Source organism: Cupressus sempervirens, chromosome 4, assembly GCF_028749045.1.
Source record: "Cupressus sempervirens isolate cs-2001-9-10 chromosome 4, ASM2874904v1, whole genome shotgun sequence".
Lineage (NCBI taxonomy): Eukaryota > Viridiplantae > Streptophyta > Pinopsida > Cupressales > Cupressaceae > Cupressus > Cupressus sempervirens.
The window spans coordinates 61,770,225-61,792,928 of NC_143121.1; the positions used below are offsets into that span (position 1 = coordinate 61,770,225).

Genomic DNA, 22,704 nt, shown 5'->3' on the forward strand with positions numbered 1-22,704 from the left:
GGGGCATATATCCCAATCCCACAGTTGGATCAACCTAACTTTTGGATAGGTTTGAAGAAATATAATTATCTAAATCCTCCCCAAAAGAATTTTGTGAGATTATCAATGGATCAAAAGTTACAATGTCTGAATGCAATTATGTCAAACTTATCCATGAGAGTTATAAAATGATGTGAGAAATATGTGTCATGTTTCGGGGGACATAAAATTCAATCTAACCATTGGATTGAGATGATTTTTGGATATGTTTTATAAATCATAGTTTTTTAAATACTCTCCAAATTATTTTTTCAGATAACTTATAGATTAAAAGTTTTGAGCATTGGCATGAACTATCAAAACTATCAATGGCAATTATGAAATCATGACAACATCTCATCACCAAATTGCATATTTGATAGATGTATTTTATAAAGTAGAAAAAAGGAGAGGAAGTTGAAAAGAGGAAGGAATAAAAATGAGAGCTTTTCAAAGAATTAGTTATGATAACTGAGAAGTCACTTGAAAGCTAAGGTGATAAATATGTGACAAAACATCAAATCAAAGGTCTTTTTTTTGCTATAGGTCATGTGGATGCTAGGATAGGGGGCATATGTTTTGTTCGTAATAAGGAAATAGGGGGAGAATAGTTTATTTTTTCTCCAAGTTGATTGTATTTACAGGGATAGAGAAATCATATGCTTTCTTTTGTTTTCTATCCAAAATGAAGAGAAGGTTATGTTGAGTAGATTGTTGTGCCTGAATTTGTCTTTCTTGGATTGATGCTAATCATGTGGTCACATCTTTTTCATTTTGACTGCACTTTTGTGGTTACCTATAAATTGTAGAATAAACAATGTTTTCTTTTATTTCCTCTGCAATATAAAGAAGGATTGGATGAATGGTCATTTGGTTATTTTTTGATCTTTCTCTCTTCACTCTAATCTAAATCTAGCATATCTCATTCATTTCATGTTCATCAATGAATGTCAGAAACCCTTGGTATCTTTGGGTTAAAGATACATCATATTATTCAATTCATTGTAAATATTTCTAAGAGGGAGTTGTACCTCTCAATTCAGAGGATGATTATCAATTAATGATAAATCATCCAACTATTAGTATGTTTTGTTCTTCTTTTCAGGCATATTGAGTCATTATTTACTTTTCTTTTTTCAAAGGAAAAATCTGTTTACTAATAGATTTTGGCAACTCGTTTGGGGAAGTGAAAAAGAAGCTTGGTGTTAAACATTATTTCTTTAGATTTAATTATTATCTCTACTTGCTAAAGATTGGTGACTATGATAAAAAAGTCCATGCCTATTAAAGTTGTGAAAGGGAAGAGGTCAGATCCTTCCCATATAGAACTTCATCAAACTCGTGATCTAGTATTGTATGATTTATTAGATACTTTTAGAGAAAGCATCACTTGAGGAAGAAAAATGAATTTGATCATTGAAGAAGACCATGTACGAGTTCTATTATGGAGAAGTGTTTGTGCCAAGTATCACAAGACCAAAGAGTTGGGAATGAAAACAAATTTGTTGCAACATTGCAAAAAAAAGGGTGTTACATTTAAGTGAAGAATTGAAGGTGGGTGATGATGAAGTTTCAGAAGTTCTACATGACTTTGTTTCTTATAAATTTCTATTCTTGAGCGAACAATAAGTTTAGCCAAGAAAAAAAATTAGAAGGAAACCCACATTTGAAGAAATAAATGCTGAGAGTGATCCCAACTTACAATTCCTTTGGATGGCATTTAAACTTAGTATTTCTAAAACTGAAAGAAAAGGATTAAACCCTTCCAAAGATCATCAATCTGCTATGTTGTTAAGGTGCATACACCAAATATATTTTAATGTCTAAGACTAGAGAATATAGAAACTCATTTCAGAAAATATGCCTAAAGAAAAATCAATAAGTGAAGGACCCATATCAGTCAATTGCTTGGTTCTTGGAGAGCAAGAAATACCACAGTTTTCAGAGGCACAATTTTCAGTGAACAAAGGTACTCTTAGCTATGGAAAAGAAATGGTAAGAAAAGTAGAAAAATAAAACTTTTACATGCTTTTGTCTGCTTCTGATATTGAAAATTTTAAATTTGATGGAAACAATGATGTTTCTTTGCATAAAGTTTCTTATGAAAATCATCCTTTAATTTACGCACAAGTGGAATATGAAACTTTTAAGTTTGAAGAAGATGATAATAAAGATGATTTTCAATCTACACAAGTTTACAATGATCCTGTATTAGAATCATTTTCTTTTGATGAGAATGTAAAGTTGAGTGATCTTGATGAACTATGTGCTGATGGAGAGGTTGGATCATATTTTGGTGAATACCTTATCAAGTCTGAAAATGTTGTTAAAGAAATAGGTGCAAGAACTAATTTTGAATAGGGATATTTTGTGGCTAGTGAAGTGTTGCATCATTATGAAAAGGATAAAGAGCCTAATTATATTTTTCTTCGCCACAAAATGGAAGTTTCTCAAGTCTTGGTACCTACCAAATGTGAGCTTCCTTCTATAGTTGATTTGGGTATTAGAGTTTTGAGTTTGGATAGAGACTTTTCAAATTTGATAGCCATTAAAAATGATGAAGTTACTTTAGTTCAGATTGATCCTATGTGTGATGAAGAATCATTCTATTTCGATCTTGATTTGAAATCTGAAAGTGCTATTAAAGATGATTGTGATAAATGTGTGTATGATGGAATATTGTTTTCAAAATCATTTGAGTATTCTGATTTTCTCAATCTTGTTTTGGATGTTGAAATCTCTATTAAAAGTGATGTTGTAGAAGGAGATAAATGTGAGTATGTTCCAGTATCATTTTCAGAATCTTTGTATTTTTCTTCCTCACGAAAGGTGGTGGAATGTGTGAGACATAATGTGCACAAGGGTATAGAAGAATTAGAAATTTATGATGAAGCATGATTATTTGGAAAAAATAAATTGGTCACATATTTTCAACATGCTTCCAAATTTATTTCTAGTTGTGACAAGGTTAACAAAAGGTAATGGTTTTGGTGCAACTACTTAAAACATAGTTCTCTTTTCTAGAAAGGTTCATTCTTCTCCCTTCTGGTAAATGGTCATGTATGAGTCCTTTTCTTCTCTCTCTTTTTTTGGTAAGGTATCCTCACCAATCTTTGCAAATTTTTTACTTCTATAAGTTTTGGTGTGCTTAGGCTAGCTTTTCCTAGTTTTGTGTTTCTGTTTGTTTTTAGTTTTGATTTTGGGCCTTGCTCCCCTCTGCTTTCCTGAAAAGCTACTCTTTGATTGTCTCATTTATGCCTAGACTTTGTAGTCCAATGAATAGACATTGGTCTTTTACCAGACATTGTCAAATTCTTCATGTCCCTCACAACACACACACCCAGTTAGAGCCAGCTTTTAGCACCCGCACTTTAAACTTCAAATTTCCCATAAGAAGATTCTTTAGTGATTTTTATTGTTAATGATGCTATTGTAAATTTTTATTTGTGAAGAAGGTAGTGTTTTGAAGTTATGTTGAACTTGAATGTTGAACCTTGAAGTTCAGAGGTTCAAGTTCAAAGTTCAAGATTTGCCAATTTAGATTCAAAGTTCAGGTTTAGTTATAGAAGTTCAAAGGTTCAAAGTTTGAATTTCAAAATGTCAGTCTTGGTGTGGGAGCAATATCTCCAAATTCAACTATTGGATTTTTCTCCATTTTGGGTATGTTTTTAAGAGACAATTTTTCCACCTTCTTACTAGAATGATTGGCAAATTTTATCAAATGTAAAAGATATTGATGTTTTAGTATGATCCTATCAACACAAATAGATAGCCTAAAGCTCATGTTGAACTTGAACCTTGAACAACCAAGTTTAAGTTCAAGTTCAAGTTTGTTGTTCAAAATGTGGTGGTTCAGAGTTGCAAGTAGCCCAGTGGTTCAATTTTTTAGGAGAAACTAGTTTGAATGGTTCAACCAGTTCAAGTGTTTAGACAATTTAGAATCATCTTGGTTCAAAATTTCAAGTTGGCAAGTTGTCATGTTGAACTTTAACCATGAACAAACAAGTTCAAATTCAAAGTTCAAGTTCGTAGGTTCAAACTATCCAGGTTTTAATAGCAGCAACCTATAACTACAATTTTTTTGACAAGAGATAAGAGTCTCAATGCAAGCATCATTACTTTTAATCCATCACTTAGATTGAGCTGATTTTTGGATATGGTTGAGAAATCCTAGTTCTATAAATCCTCTACAAATTATTTTTTCATATTCTCAATAGATCAAAGTTTACATGTGTTTGACTACAACATTATCAAAATTATCTATGATAGTTACAAAATGCTGACATAAATATCAGTTTTAGTGCATGGGCCATATATCTCAATCCCACTATTGGATCAGTCTTATTTTCTGATAATTTTGAAGAAATATAATTATCTAAATCCCATCCAAATATTTTTTTCAGATTCTGAATGGATCAAAAGTTACACATGTATGAGTGCAATAAAGCCAAACTTATCCATGACAATTACAAAATGATGTCAGAAATATGTGTCATGTTTCAAGGGGCATAAAATTCAATCTGATCATTGGATTAAGCTGATTTTCAGATATTTTTTATAAATAATACTTTTTAAAATACTCTCCATAATATTTTTTTTAGATAACTTACAAATTAAAAGTTATGAGCATTGGCGTGAACTAGAAAAACTGTCAATCACAATTATGAAATCATGACAACATCTCATCACCAAATTGCATATTTGACAGATGTATTTTATAAATTAGAAAAAGGAGAAGAAGTTGAAAAGAGGAGGGAATAAAAATGAGAGGTTTTCCTAGAATTAATAATGATAACTAAGAAGTCTCCCAAAAGCTAAGGGCACAAATATACATCAAAACATCAAATCAAAGTTCCTTTTTTTGCTGTAGGTCATGTTGCTGCTAGCACAAGGGGCATATGTTTTGTTCATAATAGGGAAATAGGAGGAGAATATATATATATATATATATATATTTCAAGTTGATTGTATTCACAAGGATAGAGAAATGATATTATTTCTTTTGTTTTGTGTCTAAAATGAAGAGAAGGTTATGTTGAGCAGATTGTTGTGTCTGAATATATCTTTCTTGGATTAATGTTGATGGTGTGGTCACATCTTTCACGTTTTTAATGTAGTCATATGGTTACCTATAAATTGTAGAATAAAAAATATTTTCTTTTATTTTCTCTACAATGTAAAGAAGGATTGGATGAATGGTTGAATGGTTATTTTCTGATCTTTCTCTCTTTAGTCTAATCTAAATCTAGCATATCTCAATCATTTCATGTTTATGAATGAATGTTAGAAACCCTTGGTATCTTTGGGTTAAAGATACATCATATTATTCAATTCATTGTAAATCTTTCTAAGAAGGAGTTTTACCTCTCAATTTAGAGGATGATTATCAATCAATGATAAATCATCCAACTATTAGTATGTTTTGTTCTTTTTTTTGAGTATTTTGAGTTATTATCCAATATATTTACTAACAAGGTATTTTCCATTATGGTGAGTGAACTGGAGGAAGAAGACCTTGTAGGGAAGACTCTAGACCATCCTATCAAAATAATGAAAAGAGAAGCACTAAATTTTTCCAGGGAAAACTATTCTGTATGGCGTGGAAAGATGAAGCTACATCTCATAACACTGGGAAATACATAATAGAAGCATATTGAAATAGAATACATCCAACCTTCAACACCACTTGATGCAAACCAAACAAAGGAGAAGGAGAACTATGTTTCTACCATTGATGCCTTGGTAAGTACACTCTCATATGCTAAGTTTGATGATGTGGAAGATCTTGAAACTTACTATGAGATCTAGGAAAAGCTTAAAACTATCTATTGAGGACAAAGGATTATCCAAAAGGAAAATATTGATAGCTTGAGAGGGAAATATGATGATATGAGGATGCAAGAATGAGAAAACATGGAGCATTATAGAAAGAGAACAAAGGACATGGTGGTGGGAATAAGAGAAGTTGGTGGCAAACTAGAAGAATATGTAGTGATTAAAATACAAAGGACTCAAAAACCTCAGTATGCTATAAGAGTCTCAACCATTTAGGAGTCAGAATCATAGGAGATAGGTGAAGTTACTATTGATTCCCTGATAGGAAAGGTCACAACATTTGAGCTAATTAATTATGATAATAATCATCCTAAGGGAGAGGTTGCATTCAAGGCATATGTTGGACCCTAGAGAGGTAAATAAGTGGAATCACTTCCAAAACTAGCAGAGACCTATAGATCTCTTTGCTAAATAATCTAAATAGGAGGAGCTAGAGGCACTTCTAGCAAGAAGATTTCTTATAGGTAAAGGGAAGTATAGAGGTAAGCTTCCTTTGAATTTTTTTAAGTACAGTAAGACATTACATATAACTACTAGATGTCCTGAAAATAAATAAATAGAGAAAAGAAAGAGATGGAAAAACTCCAAAGAAAAGGGCAAGAAGCAATGCTACCTTGTGGAAGAAGATATGACCTACGAAGATTCAACCTATTCAATCAATGATGATGAGGTAGTAGCTTTTGTTGTTATAAAAGGGGAGTGGGAAGAAAGAGCTCTAATATCGAGCACCAACCACAATAACAACATGATCATAGATATTGGTTTCTCTCATCACATGGACAAAGATCAGAGGAAGTCCTTGAAGTGGAGGAATATGATGGAGGAAGAGTAAGATTTGATAGTGATGCTCCTTGTGTTGTGGTAGGTGGTGCATAAGCACCTAATATAAAAGAAATGAGGAGGTTAATATTTCTAATGTGAGAGATTTGAATCCATTTGGGTCCTTTGAGTCAAGATGTAAACGCTAGAAAAGCCATTTGTAATCAGGTGTCAAAGTTGTCTGAGGAGTTCTTAATATGATCAATAATGTCAAAATGGTCATTTAATATGTGAATGGAACTATATGTATCCATATATAGTCATTTGGGTCATAGGTGTGATCTATTTTGGGCTTATACAAAAATTGTAAAAGAAAAATGCATAAAGTGCACAAAAGATTGTGAAAACAAATGCATAATATTGTAAAGGGCTAAAAGAATGTAATAAGTTGGTTTAAAAAGTGGTTGGGAAGTTGTGAACTACCAAAAAAATTATAAAAAAATTTTAATGGTTGTTCAAAGCAAGAGAGAGAAAGAGGATATCAATTTGGAAAATTTGAGTATTCAAATCTTGTCATTTCTTCATTTATTCTCTGTTTCCAAGCCTTGTGCGGCCATGTACAGCCTGGACACTATGTAAATTAGTAATAGATAGATAGAGTAATGAATCAAATTTCTCATTCTTTTTTTATTGGATTAATTTTAGTAAGTTTTGAAAAATTTATGCAAGTATTGGCAAAAGTTGTTATTTTAAGATTTAAGGATGCCCAACTATAGTCAGATTGAAATGCTTGGTAAAGGATGATTATGATGAATCAGGAACTAAATATATATGAATTGAAAATATATATGAATTAAGTTTTATTTATAATTTTTTTGGGTCTTTTTTATTCATATTTGTAAAAGTTATGTGTATTTGAGTGAAGACTGGTTTTTACAGATCTCTGTTGGAGTTACAGTCAAAGATAGATTATTATTGAATGATTTATGGATTGGAAAAATTGATGGATTATATTTTCAGAAACTAGACTCATAAAATATTTATTGGAAATTGGTTTGGTATTATTTGGACTTTCCTTGAAAAAGTTATTTGATGTCCTAGGCAGGGTTACTGGTTTTACTTCTAGTTTTTGACAGAAAATATGGGTCTTGGTAGAGAGACCATAACTTCTATTTTTTTTATTGGATGGGTATAATATTTGGATATGTTTCAATATTCCTAGTTTTATAAGACTTATTCAAAGGGTTTTTCATGAAAATTTTAGAAAAAAAAGTTATGAATGGTATTCTATGGAATAGAAATCAGACTATGCAAATGGTGAAGTATTGGTAGACTTGCATTGGAAGTGTTTTATTTTGCCTCTTGAGATGTATAATAATTCAATTATTAAATAAATTTGGAAAGGATCAGCATAGACTTTATTTATTGTTTAGTTTTATATGATGCTCTTCATTAGATTGATATCAAAGATCAGAAGATTTTGAGTGTGTAGATTGAAGAAAATCTACACCAGGCAGTGGTTGGGTTTATTTTGATTCTTGTTATGTAAGTTTTTGGTTGCAGGTGTATGTTAACTCATTGCAAGGAGGTGGACATGAAGGTCTACCTTAAGGATCATAGGAGATGATCTAGGGGCCAAGAAGGAGGTCTAGTTATTTGCCAAAATTCTTGGGGAGAGAGGCATGAAAGGGACTCCCAAGTGAGGAAAAAAGTTGTTGGTTGTGGAGCAGCATGAAGGAGTGGACTTGAGATTGTCAAAAAATCTTGGAAGCAGCCATATCAACTTCATTAATGAGAGTCATTTTTCAATTAGAGTGTGCAATATAAGCATGGAATCAAAGTTTGTTGCAGATCATCAAAATACATTTCCAAGGGACTTAGAAAATTTTCAAGTTGGGAAGTATGGTGCAGAAGCACCTAATATAAAAGAATGAGGAGGCTAATATTTCTAATGTGAGATATTTGAATTCATTTGGGTCCTTTGAGTCAAGATGTAAAGGTTATTCTTCATGTTTCAAGTTACCTAGTGTATGCTGAGTGACTCTTCATGTGCTGAGTTGTCCTGTTTATGCTGAGTGTTAGCATTTTGGACATGATTTCTATATTTTTGGTGTGTCAACTTGCAGGATTAATTTTGATTGTGACATTTATGATGAGATCTTTTCTTGGGATATGTCCAGACCATTTTTGGGTTAGCCTTCCTATTATGTAATATTCTAGAATGACCTATAAGTCATTTTGGCAAGTATAAATAGAGTATTTGGGCTTAGAGTTAGGAAAATTTTGGAGAGATTTGGTAGATCGATTTGGAGTAGAACTGGAGAGTGAAAATATAAATATGGATCTTAGATCTTGAATGTATTTTGTATATGGTCATAACCCAAAAGTTCTTATAGTTGGGCATGTATGTTGATCATTTGATGAATCAATAAAAGAATAATGTTCTCTCTCTCTATGGTGTTTTTCTCTTTGTGTGATTTCTTCCATTTTGTTTACTCTACAAGGTTGGTCTAGATTGTTGGGTGTGCCTTTCACCCTAGTTATTCTATGCCCTCCTTACATTAGGTGGTATTAGAGCATAGCTATTCTTGAGTGTGCAAGTAGATCACCAAAGTGTGAGGCCATTTGTACCAAAATCTTGGATCATGTAGAATCCTATTTTAGACTTGGTTGTAGGGTTGCAGATCTATGAATTTGACCTATAACTTGTAGAGGGTTATGATATTGTAAGAACCTAATTTGTAAAGATGGTTCTTGGTAGAGGAAATGTTGATAATCTTGTGTTAGATGCACTGAGACAAATTACTACCAGATTAGATGTCATGGAGACAGCCTAGAGAAGAGGAATGTATCTTGAAGATGTGAGTGATGATGAAGCGGTAGCACCAAACCCTAATCCAAAACTAGAAGAAGATCAAGATGAGGAGAGATTGATGAGAGTATTATCTAGGGAACATTCAAAGCCTATTATACAAGTTGTTCCTTATGATGGAAAGTTGGACACCGATGCTGCATTGGATTGAATCTCTAATATGGAGAAGTTCTTTGAGTATGAAAATACTCATGATAATAGGAAGGTGAAGATTGCAGTTACTAGGCTAAAAGGTCATGCTTCACTATGGTGGGAGCATTTATAAACTGATAAACAAAGGAGAGGAAAGGAGAAGATTATAACTTGGCTGAAGATGGTGAGCAAGGTAAAGAAAAAATTCCTTCCTACTAATTACCAAGTTAGCTTGTTGAGAAAGATGCAAAATTTGAGACAAAAAAAAATGACTATGAAAGAGTATAATGGGGAATTCTATAGATTGGACATTAGATCTGGACAAGTGGATGATGATATTGAGAAAATTACAAGGTACATAAATGGATTGAGATTTGGAATTCAAGATGAGATAAGTTTTGTGAAATCAGAAAGTGTGGAAGAAGCATATCAATATGCCTTGAAAGCTGAGGAGATCTTGACAAAGAAGCATGAACAAAGACAAAGAGGTAGAGGTGGTAGATTCCAGAGAGGTAGAGGTAGATCTTATGGTGAAGGTGGTAGACTCGAAAATTCTATGCAAGATAAAGAAAAATCTAAATGGAAGAATGATGAAAAAGACAAGACCAAGTGGAAGGGTGGTAGTTTATACTGAGCAAATACTGGTTCTTACTGAAGAAGAGGTAATTCTTATTCTAGAGGTGGTTTGCGTGGTAATTTGTTCAAATGTGGTAAAGAAGGACATAGATCTTTTGAATGTAGATCTTCTAAAAGTGGGCAAGGTAATAGAAATGATGTGATTCAAGATGACATTAAGATTTCACCAAGTGGACTTGAGATTGAAGAAAATCTGATGGTGAGAAGAACCTTATGTAATAAGGGAAGTGACGAGGAACCTATCATTAGAAGAAGTCTTTTCAAGAATAGATGTAAGATGGCTAGAAAATGTTGCAAGGTGATCATTGATAGTGGAAATTCAAAAAATTTGGTTACAAAGTTGTAGTTGTAGAGGTTGAAACATCCTAAACCCTATCATGTTTCATCAATCAAATATGAACATAAGATATTGGTAAGTGAATAATGTTTTGTGAAGTTCAAGATTAGACATTATTTTGTTGAAGTTCTTATGCCTATGGATTTTTGTCAAATTTTTTTTGGGTAGACCTTGGAAATATGATAGATATGTTGTACATGATGGAAGATTGAATCAATATACTCTTTGGGTGAATGGGAAGAAGAAAATTTTGTTGCCTTTGATTAAAAATCCATATGAGGTTAATTGTACTGCAATAAAAGTTTGCACGGTTAATGGAAAGTAATTTGAAAAGGAAGTGAAGAAGAATCAAGTTTGTTTTGCTATAATTCATAGAGGACCAAGTGTTGGTAGTAATGGTCAAGCAATAGAAGCTGGTAATGGTTAAGTGACAGTAGCTAGTGGTAGCTGAGTACTAGAAGAAATTATAGAATTGTTGAATGAGTATAACGATATTGTTGTTGAAGATGTTCTTGATGGTTTACCACCAGTAAGAAGTATAAGTCATTGTATTGATCTAATTCATGGAGCAATTTGCTGAACAAAGCACCATATAGATTAACACCTATAAAAACTGAAGAACTTAATAGACAAGTGCGTGAATTGTTGTAAAAGGGATTAATCAAAGAAAGCTTGAGTCCATGTGATGTACCTACTATATTAACACCTAAGAAGATTGGAGAATGGAGAATGTGTACTAATTCCAGAGCTATTAACAAGATCACAGTGAAATATAGGTTTCCTATGCCAAGGATGGATGATATAATGGATTGTTTAAGTGGAGCAAAGTATTTTACCAAGATTGATTTGAAGAGTGGCTATCATTAGATCAGACTCAGAGCTCACGGCATTTATGATGATATCCTTTCTTGGGATGTGTCTAGACCATTGTTGGGTCAACCTTCCTATTATGTAATGTTCTAGAATGATATATAAGCTATTTTGGAAAGTATAAATAGAGTATTTAGGATTAGAGTTAGGCATTTTTTGGAGAGATTTGGTAGATCAGTTTGTAGTAGAACTAGAAATTGTGAATTTGAAGCTAGATCTTAGATATTGAATGTATTTTGTATTTGGCCATAACCTAGAAGGCCTTATAGTTGGGCATGTATGCTAGTCATTTGATGAATGTATAAAAGAATATTGTTCTCTCTCTCTCTCTATGATTTTGTTTTCTTTATGTTTTTGCTTCTATTGTGTTTACTCTGCAAGGTTGGTTTGGATTGTTGGGTGTGCCTTTGCCCTAGTTATTCTATGCCCTCCTTACATCATCTTGGAGGATCCTAGACAAAATAAATAAACTATTAGCAATTGATGAACAAAGAAAAATTAATTTTTTTACCTTGACTCCAACATTAATTGTTTCTTATTGGAAAATATTGATAATAGTTGGCTCTAGCATAAAAGGCTATTCAATGTGAATTTTGATAGAATTTTCAAGGTAGGAAGAAAGAAATGTGTGAGAGGATTACCTCTAGTTATTGAACTAGATAACGCTATGTGTAAGGATTGTCAATTGGGTAAGCTAGCGAGTTCAATTTCCTCTAGTAAATCATTCTCTTTTGAACATATTTTAGAGTTAGTGCACTCTGACACATGTTTTCCCATGAGGATTAGGAGTGTATCAAGCGATAGATATTTTATGTTATTTTTTAGATGATTTTTCTAGGATGATGTATGTTGTTTACTTGAAATAAAACTCATAGTATTTTCATATGTTCAAAGTTTTCAAAAGCTAAAGTGGAAAGGGATATAAACAAAGCTCTGAATTGCTTGAGATCGGATAGGGAAGTGAGCTCACATTACAAGAGTTTGTTAAATTAAAGAGAAATGTATAAAGAGGTAGATGTTAGCCCCCATAATACCTCAATAGAGTATTATCACTGAGAGAGGAAACAAAACAATAATAGATTGTGCAAGAACACTAATGATTTAGAAGAAAATTGCATAGATCTACTTGAGAGATGTTGTAAGTACAACAATGTATACCTTTAACAAGGTTCAAGTAAAGATAGGTACACATAAAATATCCTATGAGTTTATGTTTAGACACTCACCATAGGTGAGTTAATTTAAGGTATTTGGAAGAAAATGTTACAGAAAAGATGGATGAGTATCAATGAAAGTTTGAGGTTAAGAATCATGAAAGTATCTTAGGATACTCTACAAAAAGAAAGGCTTACCAATGTCTAAATAATAGGAAAAATATGATAGCTAAGTCTACTAATGTAACGGTTGAAGTGTTCTTAGAATGAAATGATAAATGAAGCAACAAAGAGCTAGGGGATTGTAAATAGTTTGTATACACCTCACTTGTTATACCTATAGAAGAGGACCTTGTAGAAGCTATACAAGAACAAGTCCAAGCAGAAGTTGTCCAACCCAAAAAACTAGTTGTTGAGGAACCAATAGAAGAACAGATGTTAGAAAAGTATGTAAGAAGACACCACCCAGTAAATTAAATCATTGGATACAAGGATGTTGGAATGATGGCAAGAAGAAAGACAAGAGAGACTACATGTCTACTTGCACAAGTTGAACCCAAGACCACAAAAGAAGCCTTGACAAACAAAGATTGGATGAAGGCCATGGAAGAGCATATTGAAAAGATAGAAAAGAATTAGACATGAACACATGTTACTCGAGCCAAGGACAAGAATATAATAGGCACAAAATGAGTGTATAGAAACAAGATGAATGAAAACAAAGAAGTAATAATAAATAAGGTCAAACTTTTTTACAAAAGATATGTACAAAAAGAGTGAATAAACTTTCAAGAGACCTTTGCACTAGTGGAAAGACTAGAAGGAGTCAAGATACTAATGGCATATGTATTTTACAAAAGGTTTATAATGTGCCAAATGGATGTGAAGTTTTCATTCCTTAATGGAATCCTTGAAGAATAAGTTTACATTGAAGTATTTGTATCTGAAGATGGTAAGGAAAAGGTATGTAAATTGAAGAAAGCCTTGTATGAACACAAACATGCACTTTGAGTATGGTGTGAGACATTGCACTCATATCTAATTAAGATTGGGTTTGTAAGGACAAGTGACAACAACAAAATTTACTTGAAGAAAGAGATAGGAGTTGGGTTGCTAATTATTGAAATATTTTTGGATGATGTCATCTTTGGAGGAGATGATAAAAGGAGCAAAGATTTTTTTAAGCTAGGAAGAAAGAGTTCATGATGTCCATGGTTGGAGAGATAAATTTATTCATTAGACTACAAATAAGTCAAACAAAATATGTAAAGGAGATTCTGAAGACCTTTGGACTGGAGGAGTCCAAATCAACTAAAGGGTGAAATCTCAACTAAAGGGTGAAATCTTCATAAGTCGGGCAAAATATGTAAGGGAGATTCTAAAGACCTTTGGACTGGAGGAGTCCAAATCAATGGGTATCCCAATGTATATCGGTCTTAAATTATCAAAGGAGGAAAAAAGCCTAGAAGTAAATAAAATATTGTACTAGTCCATGATTGGTAAACTTAAATATGTAGTGCATAGCAGATTAGACATTGCAAAGGCAATGGAGATAGTAGCCATATTTTCTACTAAACACTTGTTTTAGTAACCTGAGGATTTATGACACTTGAAGAATATGGTTTATGGTATCCTCACAAAGGAACCTTTGAACTTAATGTCTACACAAACACTAATTGGGTAGGAAACATAAATGATAGAAATAGGACAACATGTGGTGCATTCTTTATTGGAGGTATACTGATGACATGGACTAGTAAGAAGCAAATTGTATCTCTCAATCAACAATAGAGGTTCAATATTAGGTGTAGAATTCAAATATGCTTATATTATTTTGATCAAACAACTACTAGAAGGAATTCAAGATAAATTAGAAGAGCTAGTGGTCATAAGTTGTGACAAAACAAGTGCCATCAATATATTAAAGAACCTAGTTATGCACTCAAAGAAAAAGCACATCTCTATTTAGTATCAATTCTAGAGAGAGAGAGAGAGAGAGAGAGAGAGAGAGAGAGAGAGAGGATTGGGGTAAGTCCCAATTAAGGAGAAATTAGCATATATGTTCATAAAACCTCTTCAAAAGGATGCTTTTGAGTATCTTAGAGAAAGATTAGGGTCTTACCTCTATCATGCCTAAAGAAGATCAAATAGGAAAAGCATTAATCCATGATCTTAAAAGATGATACCTAAAGTGGATTGATGATGAAGGACTACTACATATAGATAGTAGTCATAGAGATTAAGGTGGTCAAGATAAAACATTGGCATTATTTTCAAAGGGGAAAAATAGTAATGAAAAGGGGAGAATATAGCAAGAGGGAGCATGATGTGGGAGCATTGAGCATCACCTTGAGTGGACCCTATGTCTATAAGATTAGGGTTGTGTTTTGGGAATATATTGTTGGAAATAACAATGGGAAAGTTAATTGTGAGACGGGGGGAGTGAATCAATGCTTCAAAACTTTAACCAAAATATATTCACCACACATCCATCTCATACATTCATCTCATAATATGTAAACTACAAATAAAATTCCATACATGTCATTCAAAACATAAAACAAATAACACTTGACACAAGATATTGGTTATCCAAAAACCCTCCAATGAGAAGGTAAAACTGTGGTGGGGATGACACCCACAAATCTTCACTATGATAGTTGTAAAGTGTATCCAATGAAGGTTACAATTATTTTGATCATAAACTATGATCTACCCTATTAAATGGATTCCTTGTTAAAGGCTTACAAAGACTATTAGGACTTACCTTGTTAAAGGATTTTAACACCCTGCTAAAAGTGTGCCTTGTTAGAGGGCTTAAAACTCACAATAAAGTAAGTACTCTATTAAGAGATTTACAAAAAGCTTGTTAGGAGTACTTTGTTAGTAGATTACTCTGCATCACCTATTAAAATGATTCAACACAATGATCCTTTAGTTAGCATTGCTCTACTAGATAACAAATCCTCTCTTTCCTGATGTATGCTTGATCCTTCTAATTAGATATGTGTCCTCTATTCTCTCTTTCTATGCTCTGTTATGTTCTCCTCTAATTAATTCTGCAATTCAATCCTTTCTTACAGCCTCCTTAGTCACAATGAATTCTCTCTCTTCACTTAGAATTTTTCCTTCTTCTCTCATAGATGCATACACACTTTTTAGGGTTTGTCCTCATAAAATCATCGGTAGACTAGGGTTAGGTAGGAATCAATGATTGTGATTCATCCATAGTGCTACTTATTTCATCCCTTTATCTGATTGGTTGCATGCTTTGCATAGGGATACTCACTATACATCTGTACCTATCTTCTAGAATTGTAAAACAATCCTTAAGTCAGCCCAAAAATAGTTCACATAGAAGTTTGTGCTATTACATACAACTATATCAAAAATTGTTTACTCAACATCCAAAGGCTCTGATGCTCAACATTCACTAACTCTTCAATGTTGTAACTCAGCTTATGAATGACTTGACATCCATTTTTTTACTTGACACTTGAATCATTTAGTATGTATAGACTTTCTTATCACTAGAGTGACTTGGCACTAAGTATATGTTTGGCATGCATTGTCTTGAAACTGATGCTCGACATGCTTTGATCACTCGGCTCACACTGATTGCTCAACTTCCTTTGATCATTCAACATACACTATGAATATGAATTAAGTGTGTTGTCACTCACTTGTCAAGACCAAAATGAGATCAACAATCTCCCCCTTTGACATGAGTGGCAAAAACACTTGGTCATGCATATATAACCTCACTATGAGCATCACTTAGAAAATCTATATACATTACTTGGCTCACATACAAAATTTCAAATTTTCAAAAATTTTGCACAACTGATGACTTAATAGTCATATCTCTACAAGAATTAATAACTCCCATTAAGTTGATTGTTCCTTTATGTTGCTGAATGTTGTATAGCTCCTAATGAGTAAATGTGTTTCATTGTTGTTATCCCCTATTGCTATCTTAGTACTCCAAAATTTTGTTCTTTAAAAATTGTGTTTTGCACATGCATTACCGTTACTATCCCCTTTTATTCACTATCCCCTTGAACTTTACTTTCCCCTTTTAACCATTGTAAGAAATGGAAAAAGAAATATGTAACTAAGCAATACCAGGAAAGAATCTAAGTGAGTTAATGCATGAAAATATATTACCTTAAGATAGGAGAGAGAAAGCTTCAAGATCCAACACCATGAGACAAGATCTTTGAAAAGGGGAAAGCAAAAAAAACCCCTTGTGACATTATGAATGAGGCATGAAAAGCCTAAGAATGAGAGAGAGAGAGAGAGAGAGAGAGAGAGAGAGAGAGAGGAAGAAACCTCATTGAGAAATGAGAGAAGAGGGTCATCTCTTAAATAGAGATGAGAGAGAGGAGTTAGAATGTAACTCCCATGTCTATGAATGCCACCATTCATAAGTGTGTGAGGCCAAGTGTGAGATTCCTCTTAAGGAGGAATAATCTAAATTACAAATTACAATATATATTTGTCCTCACATATTCCACTAGATGAAAAAATAAGATGTAGTGGAAAAAGGACAAAAAAGAAATATATTAGGATACCTTGGCTTATATCCTAATATATTATAACAATAAATAAAGGAGGTCTAACCTTGGTTTATAAACACACCAAGGAAAGATTACAACTTCTAACACCCCCCTTTAATCTTTACTTGGGGTAATTATATCAAGGGGTATTAAACCCATAATTTACAAAAATTTGCAACTTAATCTTCAATATGAAGTAATTTGATTGTCTTCAAGCCATATGGTACATTTGCAGATCCGAGAGAAGTACATGAGCCCTTTGAATGTGATCAAGTGGAAGCATAGACACATCTTCATATGTGGAAAATTGAGAAGGTTCCTTGATGGATCACCTAAAAAAAAGAGAACAAAAACAAGACAACTATCCACAAGTAGAATTACATTGAATGGAGAAGTTAGTAAAAAAAAATGAAGTTATAATAATATAATCAATGAGGATAAATGAATGTGTTCACCAACATGCAATGGAGTTAACATGATATCTAAAAATAAGTCATAAGCTCAAAATGATCATAATAGATGCAATAAAGCTCTCATTACAGAACATATGAATGCACAAATGACCATAGACAAGGCTAACAAATGAAACCTGCATCAATATTGCGTCAATCACATGGATATAGACAATCCACTAATGAGTCATCCCACTACAGGTGAATGGGTCATGACTCCATCACCTACATGACCCATGATTTAGGCAATAAAGTATGCAGAACATTATCACATTGTATATTTATAAGAGAGACAATAATAAATAAGTAGAACATGTGCCTCAAGCACCAAATAATTCAAGTTACAATTTTACAAGAATTATAGCTGAAGTGGACCAAAGGAAGGGTTTATGAGGAGAACAACATACTGCCTTCAAATAACAAATCCATCATGGACAAGCAACATCATTTCCATGAGGAAAAAGATCAACATGGGTCAAAACAACTTCTCAAATAAAGTCTCCAATATAGGAGTGCTCCAAGATATGGCAACCTCGTCACCTATACATTCAAAAATGAGCAAAGTGTAGGAAGTCATACCATGACTAAATCAAAACTAGGAGCATACACCAAGGAGATAAAGAGATTGAAATGGGAAATCCCCATAAAATATCATTCTTGCATTGAGGAATAAAGTGGAACAAATGGAGAGAAACTCCATAAATATCAACCTTTCAAAGTAGAGCATATAGAATCAAATGGAGGGAAACTCCATATAAATATTAATCTTTCAAAGTGGAACCAATAGAACCAAATGGAGGGAAACTCCATATAAAATGAGTGCACACCAATATAGGATGAAGGTATACTCCATGGGCTAGATAAGGAAACTATGTATCAGTTATACTGAGGGGACCTACATAGTTATCCTTGAAAAAATTGGCTCCCTATGCAACTCAAAACAAAATATCATATAAATCAATGGTATAAAACCATAAAGTGCCAACATGGGCATGGAACGATGCTATAAAAGCATAAAACTGCAACCATGTGTAGATAGATCAATAGAACATAGTAAAATTAAATCAAATAATTAAATAATGAAGGCAATAGTGTAAGATAACTCATAAACCTGAATAAATTGAGATAAAAGGAAGTATTTGGAAGAGCATAAATTATTAGATATCAGTTAAAATATCCATGCATGGTGAACACAAGTGAAAAGATAGAAAGGATGGGCCCACCAATAAAGACAAGAATCCTCCTAGATTATTATAAATGAGAATATTTATTTATATTAAAAAAAACATAAAAACTCTTAACTTTTTATGTAAAAAAATAATAAAACTTTAATTATTTTTAATATTTAATTCTAAGAAAACTTCTCAAAAAAAAAAAAAATCCTTAAACTTCTCCCTTTTCTTTTTTAAAACCACGTAATTTTAGATTCTTTTCAATGGAAGAGATTTAATTAGTTTAAACTTATATTGAAAAAATATTGAACTTGAGTTTGAGCTTTCTGACAATGAAAGAAAATATGCCAAAATTAAGCTGACAAAAGGCAATGATAAAAGCAAATGATGCTTCTGTCAAGAGCTCAAAAAAAGGAAAAGAATCTTGCATGAAACGAAAATGTTACCTTTGGCTGTGGCACAATAGACGACAGATTTTCCAACCGAGTGACTCCTGTAATCACAGAAAGCTTGGCCAAAATCAAGGCTCCTCTGATAGCAACGACCATGTTGGGTTGAGCGTGGGTTTGTGCTCCACGATGCAATTTTTCCTGTCCACTGATGAACCCATTCTTGGGCTTGGTAGCTGCTGTCCATTAGGGTTAGCTCAATGTTATGTGATGCGAATTGAACGCACGTGTAATGAGTGTTTCTATCAAGGAAGCCAACTTTCCTATATGGTAGATCGAGACCTTGCCCTACATATAAAGATCTTTTGGCGATGTATCATTTCACTCTTTCAACTCTGGAAGCTACGTGATCAGGGTCACAAGGGGTTTCGATCCTGGGTCATTTGGTAGAAAATAGAACTTCATTTTTGAAAGATTTTTACTTGATGGATGATTTAAATGTTCGGCAATTTCTATTCTTTGCTCTGCCTCAGCAATTTTTATTCTTCGCTCTGCTGCTTCTGTTAACTTCTGCAATTTATTGCATTTTTCCATGAACCACAATTACTTGGTCAGCAGCGATGGAGGAGGATGAGCATTTGACAAAGGAATCCCAGACTGGCTTTATGTGAGAGCCATGGCCAGGGGGAGCTAAGTGGAGGTGTAACAAAATGGCGTTGCTGCTACAAAGCATGGACAGGTCCCGGGCAGCGGCGGAAGGGTGGAGGTTGGAAAGATGTGCGACAGGGGTGGAAGCTAGTAAATTCCTCCGCTCTCGAGCTGCGCTTCCAGCGGCAGAAAGGCTCCTTTGCCGACGTGGCTCACGCAATGGTACGGATGCAGGCGTGGAAGATCTGCAACTATGGCAGGAAAATGGCACCCAAGGCAGAGAAGAAGCCTATTGAGAAGAAGGCAGACAAGAGGAAAATCATGGGGGAGAAGACTCCCACCGCTGTTGCAGAGAAGAAGCCCAAGGAGAAGGCTCCTCCAAAGGGCAGCAAAAGGGGCCCCAAGCCTACAGGGGATAAGAAGAAGAGCGTGAAGAGCTACAAGATCTACATTTCAATGTGCTGAAGCAGGTTCATCCTAAGATCTGCATCTCCAGCAAGGCCATGTCCATCATGAATTCCTTCATGAACGATATTTTTGAGAAATTGGCAGGAGAATCCTCAAAGCTGGGAAAATACTCCAAAAGGAACACTCTCTCATCTTGTGAGGTGTAGTCTGCGATTAAATTAACCCTTCCTAGCAAGCTTGCCAAGCATGCCGTGTCAGAGAGCATTCTGTGCAGTAGAAGAATGCAAAGAAAACCCTCTGGTAGGTCGTAGGATTTGGAAGTGCAGGCACCGTCATGGATTACTTTTCTCAATATTATAAAAGATTAATTCTGAAACTCATACCCTATCGAGATGGTATACCCTAAATTCTAAATCCTTGTTCTAGTGAAAAAAAAATTTGAACATTGATTAGTTATGAAAGGTTGTAACTCATCAAAAACTAGCATATATATATATATATATATATTGAACATTTCAAATAAAAAACTAATGTAACAAAATGATACTGCAGAAAAAAAATAGAACAAGCCTTCCAAAGAGGGTTAGATGAAAACTAATAGAAAATAAGAAGTAACTTGCACAAATTAGAGCAAACAAAAGTTAATCGAGTTTGGCGGTAAACCAGGCAAACCCAAAAAGAAAAGAAAAAAAAATCATTTTCTTCCAACTTAAGAAGATTAAAAAGGAAATTAGTGAAATCTCTCTCAAGAGTCTCCTTCGAATCGTACCTTCATGCAAACACTCAAAAACAAAGATTAAACCGCTCTGATACCATGTAAGAAATGGAAAAAGAAATATGTAACTAAGCAATACTAGGAAAGAATCTAAGTGAGTTAATGCATGAAAAGATATTACCTTAAGATAGGAGAGAGAAAGCTTCAAGATCCAACACCATGAGACAAGATCTTTGAAAAGGGGAAAGCAAAGAAAACCCCTTGTGACATTATGAATGAGGCATGAAAAGCCTAAGAATGTGTGTGTGTGTGTGTGTGTGTGTGTGTGTGAGAGAGAGAGAGAGAGAGAGAGAGAGAGAGAGAGAGAGAGAGAGAGAGAGAGAGAGAGAAATCGCTCATACAATAATTGAGAAGAGGAAGAAACCTCATTGAGAAATGAGAGAAGAGAGTCATCTCTTAAATAGAGATGAGAGAGAGGAGTTAGAATGTAACTCCCATGTCTATGAATGCCACCATTCATAAGTGTGTGAGGCCAAGTGTGAGATTCCTCTTAAGGAGGAATAATCTAAATTACAAATTACAATATATATTTGTCCTCACATATTCCACTAGATGAAAAAATAAGATGTAGTGGAAAAAGGAAAAAAAAGAAATATATTAGGATACCTTGGCTTATATCCTAATATATTATAACAATAAATAAAGGAGGTCTAACCTTGGTTTATAAACACACCAAGGAAAGATTACAACTTCTAACAACCATTAATCACTATCACGTCACTATTCCCCTTATCTTTACTTTCTCCCTTTTATGACACTTATGTCATGGGTGGTATATGAATAGTGTGTTTGTCCAAAAATGTTTTATGGACCTCCATGATGATCTTTAGTGTTGCATCCCAATTGTTGCATTCTACCTCTAGAGATTGATATTGGACATCTAGCTAGGAAAAAAGGTCTACTAAGCCATCATAAGTAGAAAGAGAAAATATTTCTTCATCAAAGTTTTAGCATAGGCTAGTTCCTTATACAACACTTCCATGTGTGGGGTCAACATGGATTGGATGTTGATCAAGGTAGCTCTTATGTTTGCATCTTCTAAATGTAATGTTGCTAGCTAATCTTGAGATGATAGTAACCTCTAAAAATGATCTTGGCTTTAAACTAGAGATAACTTAAGAGTGTTACCTATTGTTTGTAGATCTCCTTGTATCTATTCAATAGCCCTTTGAACTCCTTGTGTGAATAAATTCACATCAAAGAGTTTGGTGTAAAGAGAGAATATATTCTCCAACACCTTCTTCATACTCTCTATCTTGGTTTCTAAATCAACCTATCATAGTGCAAGGGAACTATATATCTTCTCAAGTACTTTAGTGTGAAATTTCCTTTTAGATAATTCTAAGAGTTTGGTGTTTGAGTCTAGGTCTTCATCACTTATCTTCTCAACAATATTTTCCAGTTGCTCAAGAATAGGTTTCTCTTCATTAGGGTTTGGGAGACTGAAAGCATCAAGAAATATGTCTTTTATATCATGAAGTACTTACTTTTGTTTTTTCTCCCTTAGAAAATCTTGTTGTTTCTTCCTATGTAGAGCTTCATGTAGAAATCTCATTTTCTCAATGGTGATTGTGTTAAGATTAAACTTGAGTAGTTCAATCACCTCATCAAGACTTACATCTCCAAAAGATATATCATTTGATATTTGGGATGTTTCTACATTTGGCCTTGATATTTGCAATGGTGTG

At 33.6% G+C, this 22,704-nt stretch overlaps 1 pseudogene; it reads left to right on the forward strand.

The window, feature by feature from the left end:
• Positions 1 to 20,097: 20,097 nt before the first annotated feature.
• On the forward strand, positions 20,098 to 20,552 carry LOC149559945 (histone H2B.4-like; annotated as a pseudogene).
• The last annotated feature ends 2,152 nt before the right edge of the window (positions 20,553 to 22,704 follow it).